The following is a 13025-nucleotide window of genomic DNA, read 5'->3' as shown; positions in this document are numbered from 1 at the left end:
TTGAGTTTGAACTTTTCCTAAGCAAGCACACGCGTCCTCATGTTAGTGCACTGAATCATTCGAACATCACTGACAGTCATCTGTCCTCTGAAGCTCTTAAAATAAATGTATCACTGAAATTTCTTAAAGCCTAAAATTCTATGTTATTACTGAAGCCACAATGAAGAAAACTGGTAAGTAGAAAATAACGAAGCCCAGTTCCAAAAAATTGGTGAGCTGTGTAGAATGCAAATAAAAACAGAAATCAATGACTTGCAAATGTCATAAACATATATTTTATTTACAATAGAAAATATATGAAATGTTTCAACTGGGAAATTTTACTATGAGCTCATTTTCAATTTAATGTAACATGTCTCAGAAATGTTGTTATGGAGCAACAAACAGCTAGAAAATAAACCCTGTACCATAGAAACAGCTGGAGGAACAGGTCACATGACCTCGTGTAAAAGGAGCGTCTTATAGATGCAGAGCTTCTCTGAGGTAAAGACGGACAGATGCCTGATTGACGTATGAGGATGTTTGGTGATAGCAGCTGTATTTCAGTGTAAGGAAGGTTTGGTCCACTATGTTTGAAGCTGAGCTGACTATGAACTGTTAGTCAGTAGGTCTGCCTGTCCACATGTTCCTCCTTCAGCTTTGCCACCATGTTTCTGTGGCCAACCTTGTTTGTGTTTTCCAGGCGATGCCCATCCTGGAGCGATCCGAGGACATGCCCGAGCCGCTGTGAGCACTTTGTCTGTATTTAGAGCTCTCTAGTCGACTGACTTTTGGCCAGATGTGTAATATTTTCTGAGGCATCCATTGTGAAAGCTTTTAATCTTATGTCACCTTTCACCACGTGCCAGCATTTCAAACCATAGAGGAGAGCACCGCAGTTTACAGTCTGACCTTTGTTCTAAGGCTGTATTGCACGATATGAACTGTACGTGGATAAACTGTACAGCTGTGAATTCATTTTACATGGTTTGTAAGCAGAAGCCAGTCTGTCAGCTCTGCATCATCTCCAGCAAACGCAGAGGTATCGTATGAACCCACCAACGCCAAACGTGTCAGAGCTTGTTGGGCTCCAAACCTGCGCTTTTTACCGCCAGGTCAGAGACACCTCGCTGACTCACTGGTTACCTTCAGTAATGAGCTCACCTGGTTTCACATCACCTGTAACAGGTGGAGGACCTACCCTTGGTCCAGTATCAGTGCTAATTTCCTTTTTGGTTCCCCTTCGTTCATTTCTTCCTTTTTATGAAAGACACCATTCTTCCTTTCACTCAGCTGTGAGTGCAGATAAACCAGGGGTGACAGATCCTTTCAGTCTGTGGGACATGTGCCGTCCTGCTGGCTTGCATAACAAACTTGGGGTCTTTCTGCGTTAGCCCTGTGATTAACTGTTGACCCGTTCAGGTTTACCCCCACCTTCCACCCTCTGACAGCCCGTCCAGCACCCTGAGCAGAAGATGGATGGTCTGGTCCTCTTTCTTTAAAGAAGCACACTCTGAAAATGTCACATTAAATAAGTAAAACAGTCTCAGATGTTAGTTTTTTGCACGGCTCTTTGGGATCATAACTGTAAGAAATGAATCCTGCTGAGAGCTCAGTGATGACTTTCTCCCATAATTTACAAAAACAAATCTTTTTACTGGTGATCTGGTTTCTGTGTACGTCCTGCGGTGTAGCTGTGGATGCTGTGGGTGATGTTACTCAGTGTAAAACTGATGATGATTCAGACCTCTGACTCAAGTGAAGGTATCAGTTCACACTCTTGTGATGTGAGACACTATTAAGGAGAAAATACAGCTGTGCTCAACTGGACTCTTAAGCAGGCCGATAGTGGCCCCCGGGCCATATGTTTGACACCCCTGAACTAAACCATCTCTGTAACGGAGACGAGGACTCGCTGGATGATTTAATGATGTCAGGCAAATGCTTTTGGCTTTTTAAAAAAAACAAAAACAAAACAAGGCTTTAGAAGTGATATGAGGCAGGTTATCTTTCCATCGGGCCTTGCTCACAGGTCAGGGAGGGGCGTGGCCTGCAACATGACTGGGGTCAGGTCAGCCTCAGCTTGACCCTTTCACTGCTACGCCACCCAGACTTGGCGAGCAAACAAAGCAAACACAAACTGCTGTAGACGCACACACACAGGTGACGGGAACACGACAGGTTTTGTGTTGAAGCTGATTAATAGGTTTGATATCTCTGTGATTTTTGCTTCTTTTGGATGATAACACGGGGGAGACACTGAAACAGCAGTCAGCACTGATTAACATTTACATTCCTGCAAAATGGCACGCTCTCCACTGTCCAAAAAGAAGCTCTCAGAGTTATTGAAGAGGTGAATTAATCACTGTAATCCCGCTGCGCAAAGGTAAAGGGCAGGGATGGAAATGGACGGGGACAGTGGAAGCATCGTTGGACTTGCATTAAAAAAGCGAGGAGGACAAATCTGTTACGCAACATGCCAAAGTATTGCACTATTACAGAGGGCTGAAAGCCTTGCATAACTCAACAATCCAACCCACCCGTCACATTTACTGTACATTAGTGAGCCTGCAGAGCCGTTCCTCATCACTTAGGAGCTGAAAAACCCAGTTCTGACAAGTGGCCCCCATCCTTTTTCTCTGGCACATTGCAGAAATCTAGTACCACTCAGAGAGGGCACAGTGGGTTATTTCAGTCCCTCCTGTGTGCTGTATGTAGGCGACAATATCCAGCAGAGAAGCTGGTTGATCTGTAGAGGTGGAGCACTCGCTCAGCTTCCTCCACAGAGTCGTATCTGTATCCGGAACAGCTTGCATCTTTGGGGCTATTTTTAAGAAGCAGTGGACGCTTTCAGAAGCTGTTCGCTGGTAAATTTGGAACAGATCGAGGAGACTACTGAGCTGCAGAGGTTTGCTGTGTTTAGGACTGATAGTCGAGACAAACGTGAGCTGCTGCTTGCTTCATCTCTGAGCTCAGTAAACACTTTCCTGCTAAGTTTATGGTCTCAGTCTGACTGAACCAAACACGATGTCCCTTGTACATCGAAGAACATTGTACATTTGTTTTGCCCACTAGGGGGCACTGCAACAAACAGCAAGCACAGAATTATTGCGGAAACTCAGAAGCAGAGTCAGGAATCATGTGGCAGACCCCGACGTATGACTCGTGAGACAAGATTTAATCTTAAACACAGACTTTATTGGTGGCGACAGATGGAGTAAACCATAACAGAGCAGAACAGGAGCAAACTGAGTGAAAAACAGGACTATAAGGATACACAGCAACAGAAGAAAACAACGTGAATCAAGAAAAGAAGCAAACTGAGGGTTTAAATACACAAGAAAAGTTTAGGGGAGGATGGAGACACCTGGTGAAACACAGCTAAACTAAATCTACCTAATGAGACAAGAGGAAGCAAAACTGAACATAAGGCACACAGGAAGTAACAGACATACAAACCTGACCTAAACAGGGGAGCACAGAGACTGAAACAAAGATCACCAACAGGTTGAAGAGAGAGACTGGGCAGCTCATCTAAGCCAGCTTTTATGTCCTGGACAACGCAGGTGAGCAGCATTAGCTCACAATGCTGCCATGCAGCATGTCAGGCTTTCGTGAGGGAGTTGACAGGGGAGACAGAAAGAAATCACAAAAGAAGGTGAAACTAGAATACACACAGAGGATATATATCAGTGACCATCTCACTAATACAATAAAAGAACCAAACCGAAACATCATGAACTCACTGGGATGAAGACCCAGGAACAACATTAGCATCCTTATGGAGCTGTGTTCCTGTCTGATATTTACTCTTCATCCATCTGTTTTGGTGCATCATCTCTGACTCTTCAGCTTCTAAATTCCAGGCCGAGTTCAGAGAGGATTTTCTTTACATGAGTCTTTTCGGTGAAAATGATTCCCTGCTGCTGCAGAAAAAGGCTGATACAGCAGCGAGGCTCAACCAAACAGCAAAGCGGTGAAAATAATGATGCAAAGGAGCCTCGGAGAGCAGCTGAGCCGAGGTAAAAACTCACTGTGTATTAGTCTAAGTGGCAAACTTTCCACAACACATCTTTTAAAAATATATTTATTACCTAAAAAGACAGAAACCTAAGCACACTCATGTTAAAAAGTAAGAGAGAAAATGTCTCAATCCAATCACTTAATCCTTAAAGCATTCTTGTAAAAACAAAAGCGTCCTGTTCATGCCCGAGTCTGAAAAGTTGATTTTACACAGTGATGTTTTTAGAAAAGATGAGCTGAGTGCTCGCCACGCCGTGCTCCTTTTTTGTGTCTTTATTTTCTCACATCTCAGTGAAACTGTCCTCTGTTGTAACCAGAGAACATGACCGTCATCCAGTGGCTTAATTATATTATACTCATGTAAATGACATTTAAAGCTAAGACTCTATGTTCATTTTAAATCTGAGATACATAAATATGAAGCAGGTCCACATTTGAACACATGCATTACATCTGAATCAGCACCAAGGAAGGTTAGCTCGGATCTGAACCCTACTGAGTGTCCTCACTGTTGTGAGGAGGCACAGAAACCTGCAGCCGTCCAGCAGCTGCAGAGATTTTGGAGGAAAAGTGGTCAACGGTTTCTGAACGCTGAGATTTTTTTCTGACTTTGGTAAATGTTAAATTTTAAATTTTTGTATTTCAATAAATTTTTGAAATACTGCTTCTCATATAAATGCATTCAGTTTAATCATGTTAAATTAACAACAGTAATATCCTTTATGTTCACATGAACCGCGTCCTATGAAACCCCATCCTCTTCCTCGTCACCTCAAGCCTCTTCTCCTGAAATGAAGTCAGGGCTCCAACTCACGAAAACGTCCTCATTTATTCCCAGTAATGCTGCTGTTACTGATTGTCAGAGGAGTGGATCCTGTCTCCAGACAGCTACACAGCAACAACAGCTGGTTATAAGCTAACATTATGCTAGCTAATGCTAGTTAGTCTAGTAAAAATCAGTCTTTACCTCTAATAAACAGTTTGATTACGTTCTCATATCGTATGAGAGTTTTTAACTGAGCGTCAGCGACTGACAATGTTAGATCCACTTCAAAGAAAGTTTCACCAGTGCTAGCTAACAGCAGCTGTAACAGCAGCTAATGCCAGCTAACAGCCGCTCTAACAGCAGCTAACGCCAGCTAACAGCCGCTCTAACAGCAGCTAACGCCAGCTAACAGCCGCTCTAACAGCAGCTCTAACAGCCGCTCTAACAGCAGCTAACGCCAGCTAATAGCAGCTCTAACAGCAGCTGTAACAGCAGCTGTAACAGCAGCTAACAGCCGCTCTAACAGCAGCTAACGCCAGCTAACAGCCGCTCTAACAGCAGCTGTAACAGCAGCTGTAACAGCAGCTCTAACAGCCGCTCTAACAGCAGCTAACATCAGCTAATAGCAGCTCTAACAGCAGCTGTAACAGCAGCTAACAGCAGCTGTAACAGCAGCTAACAGCCGCTCTAACAGCAGCTAATGCCAGCTAACAGCCGCTCTAACAGCAGCTGTAACAGCAGCTAATAGCAGCTCTAACAGCAGCTGTAACAGCAGCTGTAACAGCAGCTAACAGCCGCTCTAACAGCAGCTAACAGCCGCTCTAACAGCAGCTGTAAAAGCAGCTGTAACAGCAGCTAATAGCAGCTCTAACAGCCGCTCTAACAGCAGCTAACGCGAGCTAATAGCAGCTCTAACAGCAGCTGTAACAGCAGCTCTAACAGCAGCTAACAGCAGCTAACAGCCGCTCTAACAGCAGCTGTAACAGCGTACTGACAGCCTACACTCACTACAGATGAAGGGCAGCCAGATTTGTACGGTAGCTCGGTTACATACAGAACTCACCTGACTCAAATCTACAATCTACTGACATCTAGTGATGAGAATTTACACACTACAAGTTTAAATACCTTCTTTTATTTTTAGTGACATTTTTTATTAATTATTTTTGTTTCATTATTTTAATAGTTTTTTAATGTTTTTGTTGTTGTTTTTCAAACTTGTTTCTTGTAACTTAATGGTTGTTAGTGGTTTTAAATTCGTCTTAATCCTGTAATGACATCTCAGTTGCCTTTGTTGACGTTCAGATGTGTCACATACATCTGTTTAGAGGACTGGATGTTGGATTGTGCATATGTCAGTAACACAAACAGACTTTTTCCCCATGACTGTTTTTATTCGGACATCATTACTTTAGCATGTGGAGTGTGATTTAGACAGACGTTAACCTGCAGACTCACAATGTGAAAACCTTCATCGTGTCAGAGGAGTTCTTGTTTTTGCTCTTCGTGAGAAAACTTGAGCACTTTTCTGTCCCAGCTTTGCTGCGAGCTGCCAGCACCTGGGAAGCGTTGGATATGTTGCAAGCTACTGTGAGAATCCCACACAGTGAAACTGAGCCCTCTGAGCAACACTGCTGCTGATCCCCCACATGTTCCAGAGAGAGGGGTCTTTCTGGGGCACTGACACCGGATCCCACCTCTCGGTCCTGGGACGGGGATCGGGGCCAGTGGGGGGTTGTGGTGGAACTGGAGGGTAAGGCAGGGACGGGGAAGGGTGGGGGGGTGAGAGAATGGATTGTCCACGGGTGCTTGGGAAGCAGAGGAATATGAGGGGGTATTACCGCCCAGCACAGCGGCCAGATGGACAGCAGATGACTTTTTGTTCTTCCAAACACTCTGCAGGCTGGGGGAGGAAGAGGAGGAAGAGGAAGATGAGCTGGGCAGGAGGGAGGGGGAAGAGGAGAAAGGCTTAAGTGAAAGTTTTGGTTTTACAGGGCAGCTTTTTTTCCCTCTCTGGATCATAAAATGTTCATCAAATCTATTTGTGTGTCCCAACATGTGGTGCTGTGAAAGAAATCCCCCACTCTGCATTGTTATTGAATCCATCATCTTACCTTAACTGTGAGGTTTGACTCATGTTTACCGGCCTCTGAATCTCAGGACCAGTCTGATAAAACACGGCCCCGACTCACAAATTAGAACCTGGTCACCGTCAAATAGCGAGGACACCATCACAGGAGGGAGAGCTGCTGCCAGTCTGCCCTCTGCTGCTGTGAACCACATCTGTACTGAGTCTGCATCACATCTGTACCAGCGCCTCAGCAGGTCTGTGCTGCCCCCTGGTGGTCCAGAAAACCAGTCACAGGTTTTTCCAGTCACCTCAGTAGGTGTTTAAGAAATGTTTATCCTGATCTGGAGCCTGTGCAGTATGCAAATGTATGGTGATGTGCACACCATCTGAGGTACAACAGTGCAAATGCAACACGGCTGCTTTGTTCTGTGTGATGCAAAGTGAGAAAAAGCAGCCTGCAAGTGGCGGTTTACAGGGCTGATCTACCTGGAAGCAACGACGTCCCAGTCAGCAAATATCAGGACATTATAAAAGCTCTGGAGGCAGTTAGTCCAGGGTCTAAATGTTCAACCTATGATGATAGCTTAAAGTTTTTGGTGTTTTTGTATTTCTATCGTAAGCTCGTGTATATTTTTAGGATTATTTCTTGTGTTTGTGTGTATATTAGAGGTCTTTAGAAAGATGTTTAGAATCCCCAGATATGTCCCCATCAAAAGTTTAAGACCACTTGAAAAATGGCAAAAAATCATATTTTGCATGCTTGGATCTTAACAAGGTTCCAAATCGAGCTTCAACATGCAACAAGAAGACACAGTAGTGAGACACAACATTTTTTTAAACATGCAGTTTATTAAATACAACACTTAAACTTAAACAGCTGTTTTACAGCTGATCAAAAGTTTAGGACCGCATGCCTTTAAAAGGCCAAATCTGTGCAAAAATGTGGATTCACTGTGATTTTCTGTCAGGTAGTCTCACTGTCATGACGTTCTGATGGCAAAGGCAAGAAAACATTCCCTTTGTGAACGTGGTCGGGTTGTTGAACTGCATAAGCAGGGTCTCTCGCTGAGGTGGGACACAGTGAGACGGTCATTTGGAATTTCTTAAATCATCCTCAGGGTTATGGAACAAAAAAGTCAAGTGGAAGACCCAGAAAATGTCACCAGCACTGAGCCAGAGGATCCAATTAGCTGCCCGTGGAGACGATCCTCGACCCAAATTAAGGCTGTTACTGGTGCCCACTGCAGCGCCATAATTATCAGACAGCATCTGAGACTGAAGGGCTTCAAAAATGAGAAACGTCTTCAAAGGCTTCGTCTCCTTGAACGCCACCAAACTGACCGTTTGGACTTTGCTAGAGAGCGCCAAACACAGGACATTCAGGCGCCGGTGCTGTCAGGTATCTATTTGAATTTCTCAGTGAGACACCGAGCTGGTTCCTTTCCTCTTCACTCACGTTTCCAACTCGTCCGCTGATGTTTCAAACCTTCCTTTGCTGTTTATCTCGTATGTTCTGTTCACTGCACTCAGTTCTTGGAGGCTCGTTTGTATACCAGAGTTTTATTAGCTGCCTGAGCTCTCAGAGGAGTTCAGATAGGTCTGCAGGCCTTCCTCGGGTCTTTTTTTAAGACTCAACCTGTTGAGAGTCAAATCTGAACGAGTAAGGCTCGTCAAGTTCATAAGTTTTAAGCACCTTAAACCAGATGATCCTCCTGGATCGCCCTTCCTGGTCCCACTTGATTTGTCAGGTTACTTTATCTGTACCCGTAGGTAGATTTGTTCTGCAGTCGTGAGTCATTCATCCACACATGAACACTCTCAGTACAGCCATAACAGACAACAATAGCACATGCAAAACTATAATATGTCCATCTGAGTAACGGCTGCTGCTATTTTTAAAGCTTGTTGTTTTACATTTTGGGAGCAGAAACCTCCAGAAGGACGAAACTGAAACTCGCTGTGCAGCGCGTGAATCATCCAGGAAAATTAAACCAGCCAACCGCTGTAACCATGTGCTGTGCAGGGATGCTGTGCTTCACCAATCAGCTGATTGACTGAGTGAGTTTTTTAGATAAATATCCAAACACCAAAGGAAAAGATCAATCGGACGAAGGAAGATAAAATAAAAACATTGTGGTTTTATCAACGTGGAAACGAGAGAGGCTTCTCAAGCACGAGCGCTGCTGCTTCCTACACACAACGTCACGCTTTGCTTCAACACTAAGCTTTGAATCAATAACTGTTCCAAAATATTTATAACACTGAATACAGTCTGACGCGTGATAAAAGAGAGTGCGTTTCCTAAAATCAACGTTCATATCAGGATCGTTTAGCTTCTACTTGTTAAAGTAACAGAATCCATGTATTTTATTTTATTTTGTCACAAAAGTTTACAGTTTTTGTCTCCACAGCTTCTAGTGGTGAACTTCAGTGTGGACACCACCCAGATGTTCTCTGACAGCGATGGAGACCCCAGTTTGGGATGTGACATCACGTACTGGAACACAGGATGGAGATAGAAACGACTGGCCAGATGCAAAAATCAAAGTTTCAGAGTCTCTCTGCAGAAACTTGAAGGCTTCGACGGTGAGATGAAAGTTTCAACATTCATTTATTTCCCAGAATAATCTCAGCTTTTTAAGTTCGGGGATGTGACTGCTTTGCTACGCGTCCACCAGGACAGGAGTTCAGAGTTTTCCCCTGGAATCAGTCCAGTTACAGTACTGTGAAAATATTGCATATAAAAATTTAGAGCTACTCTCACAGCAACACAACATTATCCATATTAACCTCCTAGGACCTGCCGTCCACATATGTGGACATCACATTGTGGGTTATTTAGACCAAAATACTCAATTTTGCTCTAAAAGGGCCTGATATCCACTTACGAGGTCATTATACTGCTTCTGTTTTATCAAAAGTTTAAACGAATATCCTCACATGTGGCTCTTATTTTTCTTAAAAACAAAAATAAGGTAAAAAAAATTCTTATAATTCTTTGTTTTTACATTCATTGGGCCTCAATATGCCCAGTTATCAAAGAGAAATTAAAAATGCATGCCGTTTAAGAGTTCGGGTCTTAGGAGGTTAATCTTTAAAATTATTGATTAAGTAGGATCATTTTTCACAGTATTTATCTTGCTGCATGTAAGTAAAGTCAGCTTAGAGAGGCGAGCTTGCCGGCTTGTATACGAGTCAAACATATGCTTTAGCAGTAACATTAATAACATCACAAACAGACCAAACAGTACTGCAGTATGGTCATGTACTGGTGGACATAATACAGTAAGCTAAAGTAAAAATGTATTTTAATAAACTCAGATGATCCCTTCAGACTCTCGCGTCTTATTGTTGTCACACCTGTCCCACTACGCTGTGCAGCCTGTGTCGCAGGTACTGCATGGTTCAATAGTTTTATGCAGTTTTCATCCGTGTGTGGGACACATGAATGCAGCAGCTCTGGTTTTCTTCAGTTGTGCATTGTGTGGGGCACTGGTGCTATTAAACCATGGGCATTCATATGCTCCACACATGACATCAGTTTTTACATGAACACTGAATCGCACGATGGTGGTAAGCAAAGCTCCACACAGACATTAGAAACCATCAAACTGTTTACACAGTGCACTGAAATCATCATTACAACACTATAAATGGAAGCTGAACATTAGCAGTCCCATCAGTCTGGTCAGTTGCGAGTGCAGAAGTGTGCCAGTATAAAATATAAACCATAATAATTATGCACATCTCCAGCCCCAGCATCTATTTATAAATACTGTTAGTTCTGAATAAATATGAAAGTAGTGTATAATGTGACTCTCACTGTCCTGCTCCATGATGCTGATCCGGTGCTGCTGTGTGGGACTGCATTCCTGTTGTGTGCAACCAGGATTCTGCATTCAGGGTTTTTCCATAAATCCTTTGCTAAGGATTTGATTCTTTGGGCTGAAGAAGGAAAATCTTTTCTGGGTATTGAAGTGTTTCGTCTCTTTGCAGGTGTGGCGTGTGAGCGCTGCGGTGACGAGCAGTATTCACATAATGAACAGAGTCATAGGTGTCGGAGTAAATCGGGGGGATTTCTCACTCCGGTTGGATCCCTCGATCGTTCCGAGCTCTCTGGTGACCTCCGGGATCATTCTCACCCTCGGGGTTGTTGCTGTGTTCATAATGTATCTGTTGTTATCTTTTCTGGAGCTTCTGTCTTACCTTCAGCTTCCTGCACAAACCCACTAATAATTTACCCTCTTTAGGCTTTCCTATATTTGGTAGCAGCTTTACCCTGTGCATCTCCTGCCCTCTGGCTAACCTGCTTCAGATCTACCGTGGGGTCCTGGGTAAAGAAGCCGAATCAGCCGCTGGCTGTGGTGACCGTTGTTTCTGGGATCCAGTCGGCCATCTTCGTGTCATGGCTGATCTTAAACCCATCATTACCTACAAGGGACCTCACACACAGTCTGAGATAGACTCCCTTGAGTTCTTCATAGCCACAAAACCTGCAACACTTTCTTGGGCTTGATTTGTTCCCTGTCTGCTCTCAAAGGTAAAAAGCTGCCAGACTTATATAAAAATGCCACTTTTGTCACCATCAGCATGTTTTCAGTCATCTTAATCCCACCTTGTCTCACTCTGAAGGGGAAGTACAAGCTGCCACTTGCAATAGCAACTACAACGTTCTTGGCCTGGCCCCCAAGTGTTACATCAGGAAAGAGCTCAGTCATGGGAAAGCCATCACTGAGTACACTGGGAAGCATTAATATAGAGACCAAACAGTTTGTGTATCAGGCTGTAAACATGTTTATTTCTGCTGTAAAATTTTAACATGAGAGTCTATGGGGCTGACTCACTGCTGCCTCTGCTGGACGTTAGAGGAACTGCAGGGGAAATCATTTTTCAGCTGTGACGCTCGCTGTGACTTTCTGATGAACAGAATTTGAAGTATAGTTAAAGTGACAAAGACCAAGACAGTTTGAGTTTATGTAGTAACTGTCTGGGTGCTGTTCTCTCGTCTCCTGCTGCGTGTGCTCTGGTGGTCTTACCTGTAAAGATTTCAGTTTCATTATAACTGTCTGTAAACTGTGAATAGGTTCAAATGGGCTTTAATTATTGTATTTTCCTTCATAACTCACAGACCACCTAAAATACACTAGAAACACAAACACATGCAGTAACAGTACAGCTAACAGGACTAGAATACTCACTGTAAGGCAACAAGTAACTGAAGTCTTTATAAAAGGATTTCTGTCAGGAAATAAGCAGGAGACAAAAGAACACAAGAGCCAATCACCGATGAGGAAAGGAAGTGACACGTAAATAAAGCAGGCAACTTCACTGCACATTAATAATATTACATATACTCGTGGCATTTTGTTAATCAGTTTCTTCTCTTTGTCCATTAAGCGTGACATTACACACAGCGACGTTTCCAGACTCGTCGTTTTGCTGCACTTCATTTGCCCAAAACATGGATAAAGGACGTGGAATTGGTGGGATTTGCTTCTCTTTTCCACAGTTTTCAGAATAACGTCATTAATAACACGACAGTGTAAAATCTGGCACTGAAACATACAATAAACTATCTTTAAATGTAACTTTTCACATTTCAAAGTACTTTATATCCACGTGTTACTGTGATCTAAACTTCCAGCTGATAAACAGAGAGGACAGGTTGAGGCTCGTTCCTCTCCGTAGCAGCAGGTGGCGCTGTTCAGACGTCTGTACGAGCCTCAAAGAGTTTGCACTGACTCTTTTAATATTTCATATTTGGACAAAACTTCTAACATCTGGCTCCACGTGCAGTTATTTAAATATCTTCAGAGGCGTTGTGTATTTGTAGTCACGTCCGTTTCTGTTTCACAGACAAAAAAGCAGAGCGTGCATGGATTGAAATGTTGAACTGAAAGTGAAACGCGTCGCTGTCTCAGATCTATAAGCTGTTTGAACACGCAGAGCGTGATTCATGTTCAGGTGAGACACTCGAATCCCACACAGGAAATTCAGGTTGTGCTGAGAAAGAGCCGCTGATGGAGAACAGGGATCCGCGTGGGAACCTCAGGAGGCGCAACTGAACTGAGCAAAGACGCTTATTTACATGATTTGCGATGACGTGTGAGTCACAGACACGTGCGTGGGACTGAATAAATAAATATATCGAGTATATGAACGCTTCATCCTGTTTACGAACAGGGT

Source organism: Pelmatolapia mariae, linkage group LG1 (genome assembly GCF_036321145.2).
Source record: "Pelmatolapia mariae isolate MD_Pm_ZW linkage group LG1, Pm_UMD_F_2, whole genome shotgun sequence".
Taxonomy (NCBI): Eukaryota; Metazoa; Chordata; class Actinopteri; order Cichliformes; family Cichlidae; genus Pelmatolapia; species Pelmatolapia mariae.
Note: the sequence above shows the minus strand (reverse complement) of the source record.